The sequence below is a fragment of the Cygnus atratus genome, chromosome 9, assembly GCF_013377495.2.
Source record: "Cygnus atratus isolate AKBS03 ecotype Queensland, Australia chromosome 9, CAtr_DNAZoo_HiC_assembly, whole genome shotgun sequence".
Classification (NCBI taxonomy): domain Eukaryota; kingdom Metazoa; phylum Chordata; class Aves; order Anseriformes; family Anatidae; genus Cygnus; species Cygnus atratus.
Genome location: NC_066370.1, coordinates 19029968 through 19044478, shown reverse-complemented (window position 1 = coordinate 19044478; position 14511 = coordinate 19029968). Strand labels below are relative to the sequence as shown.

The following is a 14511-nucleotide window of genomic DNA, read 5'->3' as shown; positions in this document are numbered from 1 at the left end:
TTAGTACCTCATCTATGACTGTCTTCTCCAAGATGAAAGATGTCCCAATCTATATAACATGGAATAACGATGCCTACATGTGTGTGAACTGCTTACATACTGGTGTGTGAAAACCACTACGCAGGCATAGCATATTGTATTTTTATAATTAATCAGAAATATAATATGTCTGTTACAGTCTCCTGCATTTCACCTGAATTGATATTCCTTTACTTCTTGTAGTTTGTCACACTTTGGTAAAATCAATTTCCCATTTCTGAGAAGACAGCATGCTGATTAATAAAAACTCATCTTCTACATGTCCTCTTGTGATTTGCAGGCATGGAAAGCATTAATGTGTTTTCTGTGCTGAGTGACAAAGTTCTGTAAGAACAAGTCACACGAAATAGAAGGATTAAACTTTCTGAAGCATGAAAATTGTAATAAAATTCTTATAGAACAGCCACTACATGAAGCACGTGATTCCCTGCCAATAAAAACACAAACTGTATAGATTGGCAAGAAAGGGTGGAGATCGTGACTGTAATCACTGTTCTGGGACCAGACAAATATAAGTCAGGAGGCTCCAGCAGCTGGGTTCTACCTCTCTCACAGAACCCACTGGACACATCAGGTCTGGATCCAGCCTGCAGATTTCCAACAGAGAGAAACCAAGCTTGCTTTAACATGGAGCAGATGTCAGTGCCTCTCAGGGAGGTCACAGAGAAGTAAATGGCTGCAGAAAACATTCCCAGCTCCACTGCAGTCCCTTTAGAAGGGAGAAAGATGGTGTCATGCTAAGGATTTGTAACAAGGTAAAGGCACACAATATACAGCAGAATAACACGTGTTTAAGAATATCCTTAACTCAGTCCCTCTAGAGATGAAGTGAAGAATTTGCACAGGTACTGAGCAGGACCTAGGGGACTGCACATGGAACCCTGGGGGTATTCGATCCAGCCATCCTCCTATGGAAGGGTTTTTGTCTTTCTTTGCAGGGTGATACCTGAATCCCTGCTGTGATTACTCGTCCTTCAGGGACACAAACCTACCTGGACATTTAGGCAGAGATTTTGCAGGAAATCACAGGGTAGGAAAAAACAAACCCAGGTATTGTTTGTTGTTTTGTTTTGTTGTTCTTCTTCTTTGTTTTGTTTTTCTTTACATTTCCTTGCTGGATTATATCCCCACCACCTGAAACACTACTGGAAATTAAAGTCCAAGCCATGACGAAGCTGGTTTCAGATGCTCAGATGAAAATATAAATATTGCTTTGGTTTGATTAATGGGGACAACACAAGACCAGACCTGGGTTATAAGATCTGGGTCTGTTCCTAGGTCTGTTACTAATCTAATTGTGAATCTTAGGTCCTCAAATTTCTTTTCTGTGCTTTCACTTCTGTAAAATAAGGCCATGATATTGACCTTCATTATAAAACACAGAGATCTATGGATGAAAAGGACTGAATAAGAACTACTTGTTATCATTAGGCTGGATCCAGAACCAAAAGAAGTCATTTTTCTAGTTCAGCCTCACTTGCGACTATAATTATAATCTCATCAGAAGAGTTTGGCCTAAAAAGGCAGAAATCTCCTAAGAATAATTCAGAGTATTTTAATGCTGCTGTATTAGAACCCCTAGCTTTACTTCAAGCTCAAGTTTCGAAGTTTAGCCTTACCTACATGTCACCATCATTCGTCATAGCTGCGTTTTGCTATTTAAAAGCAAGAATAGCTGAAAATAGAAATCCCATTTGCTCTCAAAACAATTGCTTTTCTCTTCACTACAGACTGAATGAAAACAAAGCAGATACAAATAGACATCTATCATTTCAAGCTGATTAGATTTCATAAAGCCATTTGGAAAATTATTTAAAGTATATCCTGTGTTTCTGTAAGAACAAAAATATTACCCTCAATTCCATAAGATTTCAACTTTTTCTTGACAACTCCATGGCTCCTTTTAGTCTTTTTTTTAAACCACTTTAATAGGCAAACTGAATCTGGTCTCCTGACAGCATACCAAGATACCCAAAACAAGAAATTATAATGTGTTCTGAATGTTTCTTTTGCTACAAGCTTCAGATCAAGCCTTTAATGTGAAAAAAAAAAACCATCTTCCCTATAAAGCTGAAACATTTCAGCAAATATGGGTGCAATATATCTGCTTTATTGCAAAGAAAATCCTTTTTCAGGAAAGACTCTGATTCAAATTCCCAGTCCAAACTGTGCGTCATAGTCTGAATTTCCTAGTCTGATAGCACCATTAAAATACCTCCCAGAGACCAAATTCAGCATAAATTCTGATTTGTTTGGCCAGTAGAGGATTAGGGAAACCCCTTAGCAGAGCCTAACAGCTCTAACAGCCTCTATGCTTACTCTTATATTCCTTCCACATAGAAAGTAGCCAGGGAAAGGAGCATTCCTCAGAAACAAATACTCTGATGGAAGATGAAAGAATCCCCATCCAATGTATGCACTTAAGGAACAGTCCAGCTTTAGAAGAGGACATTTCTCTTTAACCTCCATTGAATATTAGTGACTATAACTCCAAATTTTTACCTTGTTTTACGATGTTCTTACTACATTGTATCATGCTACCCTGTGTATAAAAACAATGGAATGAAACCCTCTAATTTTAGCTGTCATAAGCTAAAGAATAAATGGCAGCAGAAGCTTTCATTTATAATTGCAGGATTTTAGGTAGCTACAAAAAATGTTAACTATTCTGTATGCGAACAATTGCTCAAACGTTTAAGCAAAATTTCAGGGACTTTAAGAAAGTTGTGTGTGCTTGTGGGTATTTAAGAGTTGATGGTGAAGGTGTCACTACGCTCAGAAACAGAAACGACTTTTCCATGTCACATTCAGCTTATTAATAACCCAATTACTTCTGTCGCAATGGCACATCTCTCTCTTTGCTTTTTGTTATTATTATGCAACTAGAATAGCTTTCAGAATCACTTTCGGCTGAGCTTGAAGAGGTAAACTATAAAATTCAGCAAGAATCAAGTTCTATGCTGAAATGCTATTGAAATTCAGTAGATTACTGTTGAGTGACATAGAGTATGCAATTATGCAAGAAGACTGTTTGCAACAAGCCATCTTGGAAGTACTTCCATTTGTGAGAGGATTTTTTCATATTCTGAAACTGAATACATTAAAAAGCCTGTAATCAGTTAATAGAGTCAAGTCTGCAATTCTAAATTTTGAATATCTTCCTTGGCAAGATGAGCTTCTTAGTTCTTGTGATTAACTTACAAACAAAGCCAAACAGAAGAAGCTGGTTCAGAAAAATCAATGCAGGGAAGCAGTGCCAGTTTTTCCCTCATAAATATTTCTCCCTTAGAAACCACTGAAATTTACTCTCTACCATGTGTTTTATATGGTTATATGCAATTACACTACTTCCTACATAAAATACAAACCTGGGTAAAATCTTGCATAAAGGGATATAAAAATTATATGCAACCTCCTGGCAAATTGCCAAAGTGGCCCTTATGCTTACAAACCAATGCATCAATCTAATCTCTGTGTGTACACGCGTGACAATATTGCCATACAGCTGCTTTCTTTAGCTGTATATTTTCATGACCTTGAAGCTCAGGATAATGGATTTTTTATTCTATTCAGTATCTTCACACAAGGATATCTACAATCGTTATAAAAAATCTCCAGTCGGAGGAGTAGGGAAAAAAAAAGGGACTTCAACTGCTCAGTTTCTAAATTAAGCTACATCTGAAGTTAAAAATAGCCCTTCTGCCTGAAGATGCTACGGTGCCTGAATTTAAACAGCCTGTTTCTTTCCCTGACAGATAACATTTATTGTGCTCTCTGCTGAAAAAAAAATGCCTTGTATAGGGAGGATACTTTTTTATTTTAGTTCAATTTCATTTCACCTAAGACAGAATTAAATAAAAAGTCACTCTTCTAGCCAGTACACATATCAATTTTCCCATGGATTCATTTATCAAATTTTACTAATTAGACCTAAAAATATTCATGTGTATGTGTGTGACTTTTCTTATTTCTTTCTGCAGATGCTTTTGGAAAGATCAATAGAAAGAATATATTACCTGAAATGCAATCAGATTTCAACAATAAATCTCCTAAAACTGCTTGTGCCCATCTCTACTAACCTATCTTATTTTCATTTACTTAAGTTATATATATATTTATATATGCTGATGTAGAATCAGCAATGAAATGCAGTTACATGTACTGTACACGAAGAGGCTTATTCACCACTTTTCCCCAAAGCATGAATGGAAAAAGAGTAGAAACTGCATCCTATTTCACTCAGTGGCTACTGCAGAGCCAGTATACGGATTTTCACACTGCCTATCTTCTAAGGCAAACAGAGGCTGAGCGGTCACAGCTATGTGATATGAGCCCTGCTTGTGCTACTCACATGGAGCAATTAAGGCACTGTCTTGAGGGATAGTGTTTGCAGTAGTAGTATATTGCATGCAGATTAGAAGGGTGAAAAATATTTTAAACCATCCAGCTCCTCCTCTTGCCAACAGAGGTTAGTTTTTTTGTCAAAATTTCTCTTGCTCCATGGAAGGCAGTTTTAAAGTTTCAAGCACTGTATCCATCCTTGCCTCTGGGAAACTTAATTTTCCTCAATATCCATTCCAAATTTACTGTGCCTTAATTTCATCGTTCTATGAGAATTAAAATTAATCAGATTCACTTCTACATTTTAGACAAAAAATAAGAAAGGCATATGTCTAATGTGCAAAACTGAAATTTGAATCTGGCTATATTGAGACAACCTTCCTTTCCCCCTCTTTGTTAAATTGCATATTTTATATGAGCGCTCCCAAAGGAATAGCAGAAAAAGACTCAGGAATAAGTAAATGAAAGATGAGATGGATATAAGTACTCACCCCCAAGCAAGACTTTCACATTGCAGTCAATTTGCGGACTAAAAGCCTGAAAGAGCCCTGAAAGCTTTATAACCATCAATAATATTTGCAATGATGTAAGCCAAAGGCAATGATCTAAATTCTGCAGACCCTAATTGAATAAAACACCCATTGAAGTCGATAGGAACTGCACTCAGTTAAGCTGTACACTATTTCAGGTCTATAGCATTTCACATAAAGTTACCACATAGCACCTATGAGCAGTTTTATTTGTAAGAGGCAATGTCTGCAAGGTGCAAGGCTCTGTTCAAGTAGCCTGGCCTGGAACACCCACATTTAGTTGGTTTAGTGTCAGCAGAGCTGAACTGCCATAAGGCAGCAGCACGTCAGGGCAGGAGGCCTATTCCGTGATCCCAATGAAGCTTGAAGGCTGCTGTGCCTTGTAGGCCTGACGCAGCAAAGTCAACCATCTTACAGTGGGGCTGAATTTGATTCAAACTTTAGATAAAGTGGGAAATAAGTTTGAATCCTTGTGAGATTTGATGTGTATATCCATAGTTCTGAGTCATCACAGTGTAATTTCTCTAAACACATTAACCCAAGCTACACCCTCAGCTGTTAAACACCCATGAACACACACGTGCAGAGTCCTGTCCTGTCATAAGATGGCTTCTATGAAGGAAACCTGTGTCAGGATACGCAAGGCCTCGGATTTTGAGAGTTGTTAAGAGTCCTTCGTGTCGCACCTGGCCATATCAGCAGGCACGTGCAGCGGGAGCCACGTGCTGAGGAGGATCCAGAGCAGGAGAGCGGCAGCCGGCTGCTTTGGTGTCACTTGTGCTGCTGGGGAAGATGGGACCATGGCCACCAGGAGCACTCGCTCCACGCCGTGCCCAAGAGCTTCACCAGAGCATGGAACACCATATGCCTCCAGAACCACGTTCACAAGGCCTGGAAAACGTTTCTCTTTCCAAATGTGAACTACTGAGTCATCCTGCTCATGTGAGACAGACAGTGCTCTCCTCCCAGAGAGCTCCTTTGAATCACTGTTATCACCAGATAACAGATGTTGCTCTCCAGGAAAGTTTGTCATGCAGGCTCTTATAATCATACGGATTATTTCAACTTGACCTTGTAACTGCAACAGAAAAACAAGATGAACTGGGGGATCTCTGAGGGCTGTGTAATACTTTGCATATCTAAGTAGTTAGGCCCTGAACACCATGGCTACTCATAACCCTACACAAAGAATCACAGATAACATCCATAGTCTTCTGAGGTAAATACTACTTACTAACGGCTTATATATAGGAGAAGTGAGCCCTGAAGCATTTAATGAACGCGTCCAACATCATGCAGTAAATACAGAACAATTCTGGAATAGGTGATCCTATATTCAGAAGCATGTATGTCTCTCTGAAACCTGAAACCTACAGACTTGCAATGAAACTCAAGCTAAATCATTTGAAAATAGTACTAGAAGTATGAACTGGAAGCTTTTAGTAAAAGGCTTTAAGATGCCCATCTTCTGACAAACGCTTCTGTTTTAAACCACAAGACGCTTTCTCTCTAATTACTTGTTCAAAGTGAATCTTAAAATGCAATTTAAAAGAGACTTTGAAAAGTACTGTAAGACATCCTAAATTTCAAAATTTCCTAACCATGCGTACTTCTGGTCAAATAACAGTAACCTTCCTTCTGCACGCCTCCATTGTGCCTATGTAAGAACATGTTCCAGGACTGCAGCTTTGGATGATAAAGCACATTTTCACTACTCTTTCAAAAAATGCCAGTAAATGGCAATTTAAAATCAGACCTTTCTCCTGTAACTATTCCTATGCCTTCTGGTGCCACTTTAACTAAGTCCACGCAATTAAATTATTTCTCTAATGCCCTGAATACATGTATTTTATGATTTCACATCAGAAATTTGGAGTTATGTCACCAGATCCCAGAAGTAATAGAGCTATGCTTATTCATAGCAGTGGATAGTCAGGGCCAGGTAATGCAATAAGAGCTTGGATTCCAAACAGCAGCAACAAAATGTAGAACCATACAACTTTGGTTAGATAAAAAAGAATTAGTAAACTTTTCATCAGATGGTCTTACTAATGACTACAGTCACGAATTAAATCTCACAGTATATCTTTAAGGGAGAGACTGTTGATTAAAAAAAAAAAAGTAATGACAGATCATTTATAGCTGATGCCTATCAGAAAAAAATAATCTACCAGGTCTCAGGATAATTAACAGCAAAAGCTACAGTTTAGGCTGAGTTGCCCACTGCAGTGATGCCATATTATCAATAATGATTTGTATTATTGTACACTATGTTTGGAAACTACTGTCAACTGATTTATTCACCTTCATTTATTTTCTGCCTTCTGTTTCTCATGGGATGATGAAATTGGGCTACTGGATGTTTTCAGATATTCTTGCACTTATTCAACATGTCTCAATCTTTCTAGAATAAGCCCTGCTTTTCTTTTGTCATCCTAACTTGTTTTCCCATTCGTAAGCATCTACTCATTTTCTAGCCTGTGCCATATTTTTCCATCCTGGTCTGAGGCCTGATTTTTCAACAGCGGATCAATGTGCTGTTAATTATTCTTCCTCTTTGCTCTGTATTCAAAAGTAGAAGATGAAGAAACAACTGAAATTCACCTCTCCAAAGCTTCCAGCAATAGACATGGCACTAAAAGGGGCAAACGGCTCAATAGCACCTATACTGTATGGTGGGTAAATCCCCTATCCCAAGCTGTAGTGTCTGGCTCTATTCAGCCTGTTGTCCCCAGCTTTCCACCACAAACCCTGCACCCCAGTTTTATCAGCATGCTCCAGGAATGAGGTCTCTTCCCAACCTGCCTCCTGGAGCTCTCTCTACTAATTGCTTAGCTAGCTGTGCTTCCAGTTCAAGCACAACTAAAACCACTTAGTTCCACCTACACTTGTGGCTTTCCTTCATTACTCCCAGCATATTTGCCACAGGTTTTCTCAGACTTGTTGCTGCAGAATTTCCTGTCTTCTGCATCACTCAACTCCTCAGAGCCACAAATATCTTGCCCCAGTTGTTGAAAGACATTATACTGCGAATAACTCACATCACAGACTATTCCCTTCTTCTCCTTTCACCTTCTATTTCTCTATCACGCTGTCTGAAAGTGAATGCTGTTCTCTGCATAACACAGTCACAGAGCATTTTCAAGTTAGAGAGAGACACAGAGAGAAGCAGATAGACATGAAAAAGGCGAACAAAGACAAAGGCTGAGGCTTGGTACCCACCATCTTCTCCAGAAGGGTTTCTCTCTGAATCTCTCATTTGACAACCTACTTTATTCATTAACATTATCTAATTGTAATCATGTCACTTTTCTGTCATAAGATACCACCTAGAATAATAAAATATATATATATTTGTGGTTTTGTCTCCTAGATTACTAAAAAATGGTGGAATTGTATGGAATGCTGCTAAACTAGAGATATTGATAATATTGCACTGTCTCTGGACTTACTGATTTTTTTTTCTTTCAGTGTAACCATTTAACTGTTACGCATTTTAAACTGTTTAAAAGTGATATCCAGAAAGAGATGTCAAAAAAACAGTAACCATTTTAGAAAGAGGAAACGGGTCTCCTTTCTAAATAAAAGTATTTCCTTTACAGCCTGATGAAAAGATCATTTTCATCTCAGACTAAAATTGTTACTCAATTTTCTTCTCTCTGATATACAAACATACAGACTCACTGCTATGCTCCAGTTGTTTTGGTAATACAAAGCTATCATAAACACATCTGAATACTTAGTAACATCTAAAATTTACCAACTGGAACATATCATGCTAAATGAAATGTCCTGAATGTATATTTCCACTGTGGAACCACATGAGTCAAGCTCACACTCCGTATATATTTGTAATAAGCACAAAACAGAGCAAAATAAATATCCACGCTTTCTTCTGTTTACTACATAAGTTGCGCCCATCATGACATGTAAGAATGTCAGGATGTAAAAGCACATGGCAGCTATGTGTAGCTATGAATACATTAAGCAGCAGATAGAGATTTTGATGAGAATTACTATTTTGAGCTTCAATACCTTAGTAATTCTACAGAAAAACAATACAAGCTCTCCAAGTGCCCCTTTCTCCCAGGAAGCCAGCAGGCAAACAGGTGTCTGCACCAACATACATGCACTTGACTCAATTTCAGTGTAGTTCGTTTAAAACCCAAACAAAAACAACCACCCCAAACCAATCACTAGAGTCATGTGTGTCATTACTCAGATTACACAAATACTTCAGAGCAGCTTCTGAGGTCGCTGGGAACTTCCAAACAGATTTTTTCCTTTTTTATGTGCCCTCACATGCAAAACAACAAAATTTGAACCCAGTCTGTGAAGCATTTATCACCATCTTCCACTGGTAGCATCAGAACCAGAAAAAAACCTGCAGTCTGGAGGCTCTGTTTTTTATTGCCCACAGGTGAGCAAAGAGTTAGCCTATAAATATGCAAGTGTCTAATAGAAAAATAAAAATAAAAACAAGAGTTGAACGTCCTCAACATCTTACAGGACATGGCTCAACTCTGGATTTTCAGTTTTCCAGTTAATGTGTCCTGTTATATGTTTTATCTATGTACATAGATGTATTCAGCACAGTGAAGACTATTCAGAAATTTCCACTTGCCTTAGAGGCACCCACAGTTAGTGCTGTGTAATGTGTATTACAACACACAGGATTTTTTTTTTATTTGTTTGTTTTTAATTAATTCTTCTGAAAATATTTTTGGGATTACTGGATGCCTTTGGTGAATGTAGAGGCAGGAAAGGCTGTGAGATTCATAATTAAAAAGAATAAAATCAAGACCTGTTGTATACATAGCACTACTAAGATTTCATTGTTCAAATCAGGCAAAACCCCTTTGCTATAACTAATTTCAAAGTCAGATATACATACAGGGAAAAAAACCCTGTAATGATGCTCAGTGTTTTGAATGAATCCTGACAGAGATGTTAATGAAAGAGAAAAGAAGAAAAATCCTCACTTACCTCAATGGTTGTAAGCTGTTATTTCATGCTCTGTAAACTTTCACTCCCTACTAACTAAAGTTCTGCAATCTTGATGCTAGAATAGCTCTCAAATACATACTGCAGAATACCAAAAAGAGAAAGCCTATGTTGTCCTTACTAGCAGGCATCTCTCCAGGGATGATTGGTCATTACCCTGGCAACCCTCACAAATGGCAAATGACGTAAAGAGAGTGGGAAAAAAGCCACTGAGAGCAGAAAGCACTATATGCATTATAGATAGTTCTGAGAATCCATGCTCATATATGCATTAAATGGCTTCAGAGGAGCACAAGGGACCTTCCATTTTGCAAAGATTCCTGCCGAGGTGAATAAGAAACTTTCTAATTTTTTCTTAATCAAAGCACTGGGAACATCTTCCAGTCTTTAATTGAAGCAAATTGGTTGCTGGTGACTTTAATAATTCAGGCACCGTTTTTTATTCTCTTTTTCAGTTCTGTTAAAATTTCCTATTAAAATAGCTCACAGTAGAATTCAGACAAGAGTGGATGTATTTTTCACAATTCTTTTTCACTTTATTTACTGTTATGTGTAGTTACTTATTATTGCATTTGCTCACATTAGCTCTCAGACCCTAATTTTTCCCTAATAATGCATTTGTACAAATTGTACAAGAGATCTCGTGTTTATGCCATTAGAAATAAACACATTAGCAATTACATTTAGTGTTATTCAACACATTCTGCCTAAAGATGACATGCTTCTGATTCCAGCCAAGCATCACAAAATAAATGAAGAGGCATTTTGTTATTTTTGCACAGAATGATCACAGTGAATTTGTGATCACTGCGATGTGTACATCACAGAGCTAGAGAAATTTGGGTGTGGCTAATCCTTCCACAGCTAGATGGAAAAAAAAAATCTCGAGGTAAGAAAGTATCTGCTTGGAGATTCTTTAACATCTGCACCACTCTTCTTTACAACATTAAATAAAACTGGAGGAATTTTGGATAGAAGATTGAAGGAAAGCATCTTCCACCCCTGCATGAATATCTTACCAACTACAATGCAGGATCAGGCATCCTTTTACTCGCTCTTCTCTAGACTTGAGAATTTCTGGATTCCTAAATGCACACAAGCCAATTTTCAAAGAGCATACTGGAAAGCGTTAGCACTCAGATCATTTTATAACCTCAAGGAAAGGGCACACTTCTCTGAGATGAAATAAGAGCTGAAGCAGTAAGTGAACTGAGGTAGCTGCTCTAACCACTTAGCTATTACATAGAAGTTGGATGGGAACGGCTCTACCATGACAACTGAATTTTGTGATGAACTGATGAAAACATGTTAGATTTATTTGAACTCTGCCCTACTCCAAACCTGAAATGAGACAAATCTAAGTAGCTAGCAGCTGCAACTAGGATATTTCTGTACCTAGCTGCCTAAATTCAGTTAGTTAATACCTTCTGGAGTAAAATTTAGCACTCATTGAAATTTAGATGGATACAAGTCTAGGTGTTTTTGAAGAAGAGGATAAACAGGCTTTAGAATTCCAGCTTGTTCATACGAGAATGAAAGCAAGAAATTTTACCAACACTTTAGTTAAAAAAAAATACATCCAGGTCCTTCCACAAGGAAACAAACTATAAAGGCAGGAAAAATCAGCATGTTAAGCATGGCATACACATTTCTAAAAAAGAAAATCACATTTTTAACAGGATTTCTAAGTGCAAAAGATTGAAAACTCTGAATTGATACTTGTACTGAGAAGCATATGCACTACTTCATCAAATAATGAAGTTGACATAAAAGGAAAATCTTTACCAGAGCAACTGCTCTGGACATAACAGGGACAGCCCTCAGTTTCAGCATGTAGCAAAGGCAGGACATTGCTACACCTCTGCTCTGCACCTGGAAAAATGACTGACATGAATTAGTCTGATCCTCTCTGCTGGTTAGACTGGAGATCTGACTGAATCTTGTCCAGCTCCACAATGTAAAAGCAGAATAACAAGAGGGAAGGCAACTATCTTCACTCATTCTTTTTCCACTTTTTCCTAATCAATGTTAGCCTGATACACAATCACCATCTATCTGAGAGAAAATGTAACCAGATAAGCGGCAGGGCCCATGGTTGTCCTCATGAGCAGGGCAGTGAGCTAAGATTTAGGGAGATTGAAGTTAAATTCTTAGCTGTACTACTAGCTTGATGGATGAGCTGATACCTTGCACAGATTGGAAAACAGTTTGTGAGTAAAGATACTAATTCCTTTAAAAAATGCTTTCAGCACTGTCACTGAAAAGCGTTATACAAGAATGGGCTTCATTTTTGTTATTTTCGAAATCAGCTATGCCCCTGCAATCAGGGAGATGACAGTACACTTGTACCATGACAATTTTCAAAAAAGGCTGAATGAGCCATTGTGAGCGAGTGAACTTTATGACAAAACAATAATGAAAAGAAAGGATATTCAAAAGATGATAATGGTCCATTAGATGTACTTTATTTACTTGCTGAATGCAATTCATTTTTAATTATTTAAAATGCTGACATTATACTAGCAAATGTTCTACTGGGTTAAAATTTACAGAAATATCTTGATCTGAGCAAAGTGAAGCCTCAGTATAATATTACCTTTGCTATTACATTTTCCTGACGAGGAGAAAAAGCATTATTTCATGTTTATGAACCACAGAAGGCAAAGTTCACCACTATGTAGATGGCCAATGCATACCCTGTGCTTCTCATAAATCTTTTCTTTGAGGGTCAAAATCCAAGCTTATCCATACCAACTAGCTTTTGACTCAACATGTGAGATTGGCTCGAGTGAATGTTCTGGGCAGCGCAATGGGGACAAATCCAGTCAGTGAACGGGAAAAAGGGGAAGACACCAGCGCAGAGCTGCAGTTAGGGAACACAGTTTCTAATGGGGTCTTAGAAGGAGGCACAGTCACAGACTCCTACGCACATTTCATGACTGTGTGTCAGCCAAGCTGCTAAGTCTAACATACGTAGTACCTGACAGAACACTGGTTTGCCAGTCCTTGAGCAGTCCTTTCCATGCACTGATAAAACTTCACAATACATTAGAAAATTAAATTAAAGATGGTCAGTACATTAAAAAAAAAAAAAGAGACAATCTGATAAGTTATTACTGATTTTATTCCAAGTAGATCGTCCTAGGAAACAATCACTCAAGCGTGTGGGAGTTAGAAGTCTTCATCATCTTTCTGAACCAACCATTTAAATGCTTGTGAAATGCATCATGTTGCAGAGTCCAGCCACTTTAACATGCTTATAGCTAACTGGTGTAAAAGACCACCACACACAGCCTTCTCCATGCTTTCTGAGTTCTGTCCTTCCTCTTATGTGTGTCTACTCTGATCTGATTTTTAGCTTGGGAAAATTAGCTCATGTAATATTATGGTTTTTAGCAAGCCCAACACACTATATGCCAGGGGCTTACAGGAAATCAAAACCCTATCGAACATACTAATTATTCATTAAAACATCAAGAAGAGGTGAAGGATGCTTTTTTCTTTCCTAAGCTGATGTGATTCTGAACAATACACTGTTGAGTAAGAAAAATAAAAATCTCTTCTGTTTTTACGTTCTTCTCTAAGACAGATGTTTGCCTTGCCAGATGACTCCAAATCCATTACTAGCGTCCTTGTGCTTCTCCATTAGCCATATTGCAGCTAGACCGGCTGATGTCAAGGATGCCCATGTCGAAAGATAACAACATTCTTCAGTAGCAGAAACTATGGGCTTTCATTATTCTCTGGCTTTCCCATGATTTGGCTTTAACTCAGAAAATTACAGTGAAAATCAGTGAGATAAACTGAGGAATAGAAAGTACCAACACTCAGAAAATGCGAACATCTGAATATGAATACACTGCTGTTAGCACCCTTTAGTATTCAGTTTTAATGAAATTCACAGACACAGTCTGCCCTTTAACACAGATGAATTCAAAACTAGTAATTCATTGTTCTGGTTCCATCTTTTTTTTTTTTTCCAGTTCCACCATTTGTACTCTTGCACTTTTTGCACTTTTGCCACTCAGTTTATGGGGTCACAGGAGACTGGTCTGTGCACCAAACTATTCCAAGAGGTGACAACCACCTTAGCTGGGGAACCCTAGGGAAGGAAAACTGGAGAAGTTCCAAGAAGAGAGGACAGCGGCGAGTCCGATCATTCCAACACAAGACAGGGAAAGGTCATACAGGCCACCAGTGATGGTGACACCTGCAGTCGCTGCTGACTTTCTTTCAGAGCTGGTAGTTTAGGCTAACCAGCAGCTACCAAGTCGGCCCAGCCACACATATGATCCATGACACAACTTCAGGATCCATACAGCCTTTGAACTACTAGTAATAAACATATATTTTAAGCACCTAGGACTGACTGTCCCTGTGCTTCCACCAGTGAGAATGAAAGCAGTGGTATACGGTATGAGAAACTGTGTTTAAAACTTTAAGGCAGATATAAACATGCAACTGAAAACAAGCAGTTTCTGAACAATAGAGCTTAAAAGGCCTGGTTTCCTACAGCTGGGTGCTTCATGTTTGGATCCTTCTGTGTTTCAAAACGCGAAATCTGATCAGAGTTCTTACTAGGATAAAGATATTCATA

The 14511-nt window shown here is 38.2% G+C and overlaps 1 protein-coding gene across 1 annotated transcript in view; it reads right to left on the bottom strand.

Annotated features, from left to right (window-relative positions):
• Window positions 1–13262, bottom strand: part of GNB4 (G protein subunit beta 4) — a 61671-nt gene extending 48409 nt beyond the window's left edge. The window contains exon 1 of the mRNA XM_050712591.1: window positions 13256–13262. The gene's annotated coding sequence lies outside the window, so the exon portion shown is untranslated. The remainder of the gene's footprint in view (window positions 1–13255) is intronic.
• Window positions 13263–14511: the final 1249 nt, after the last annotated feature.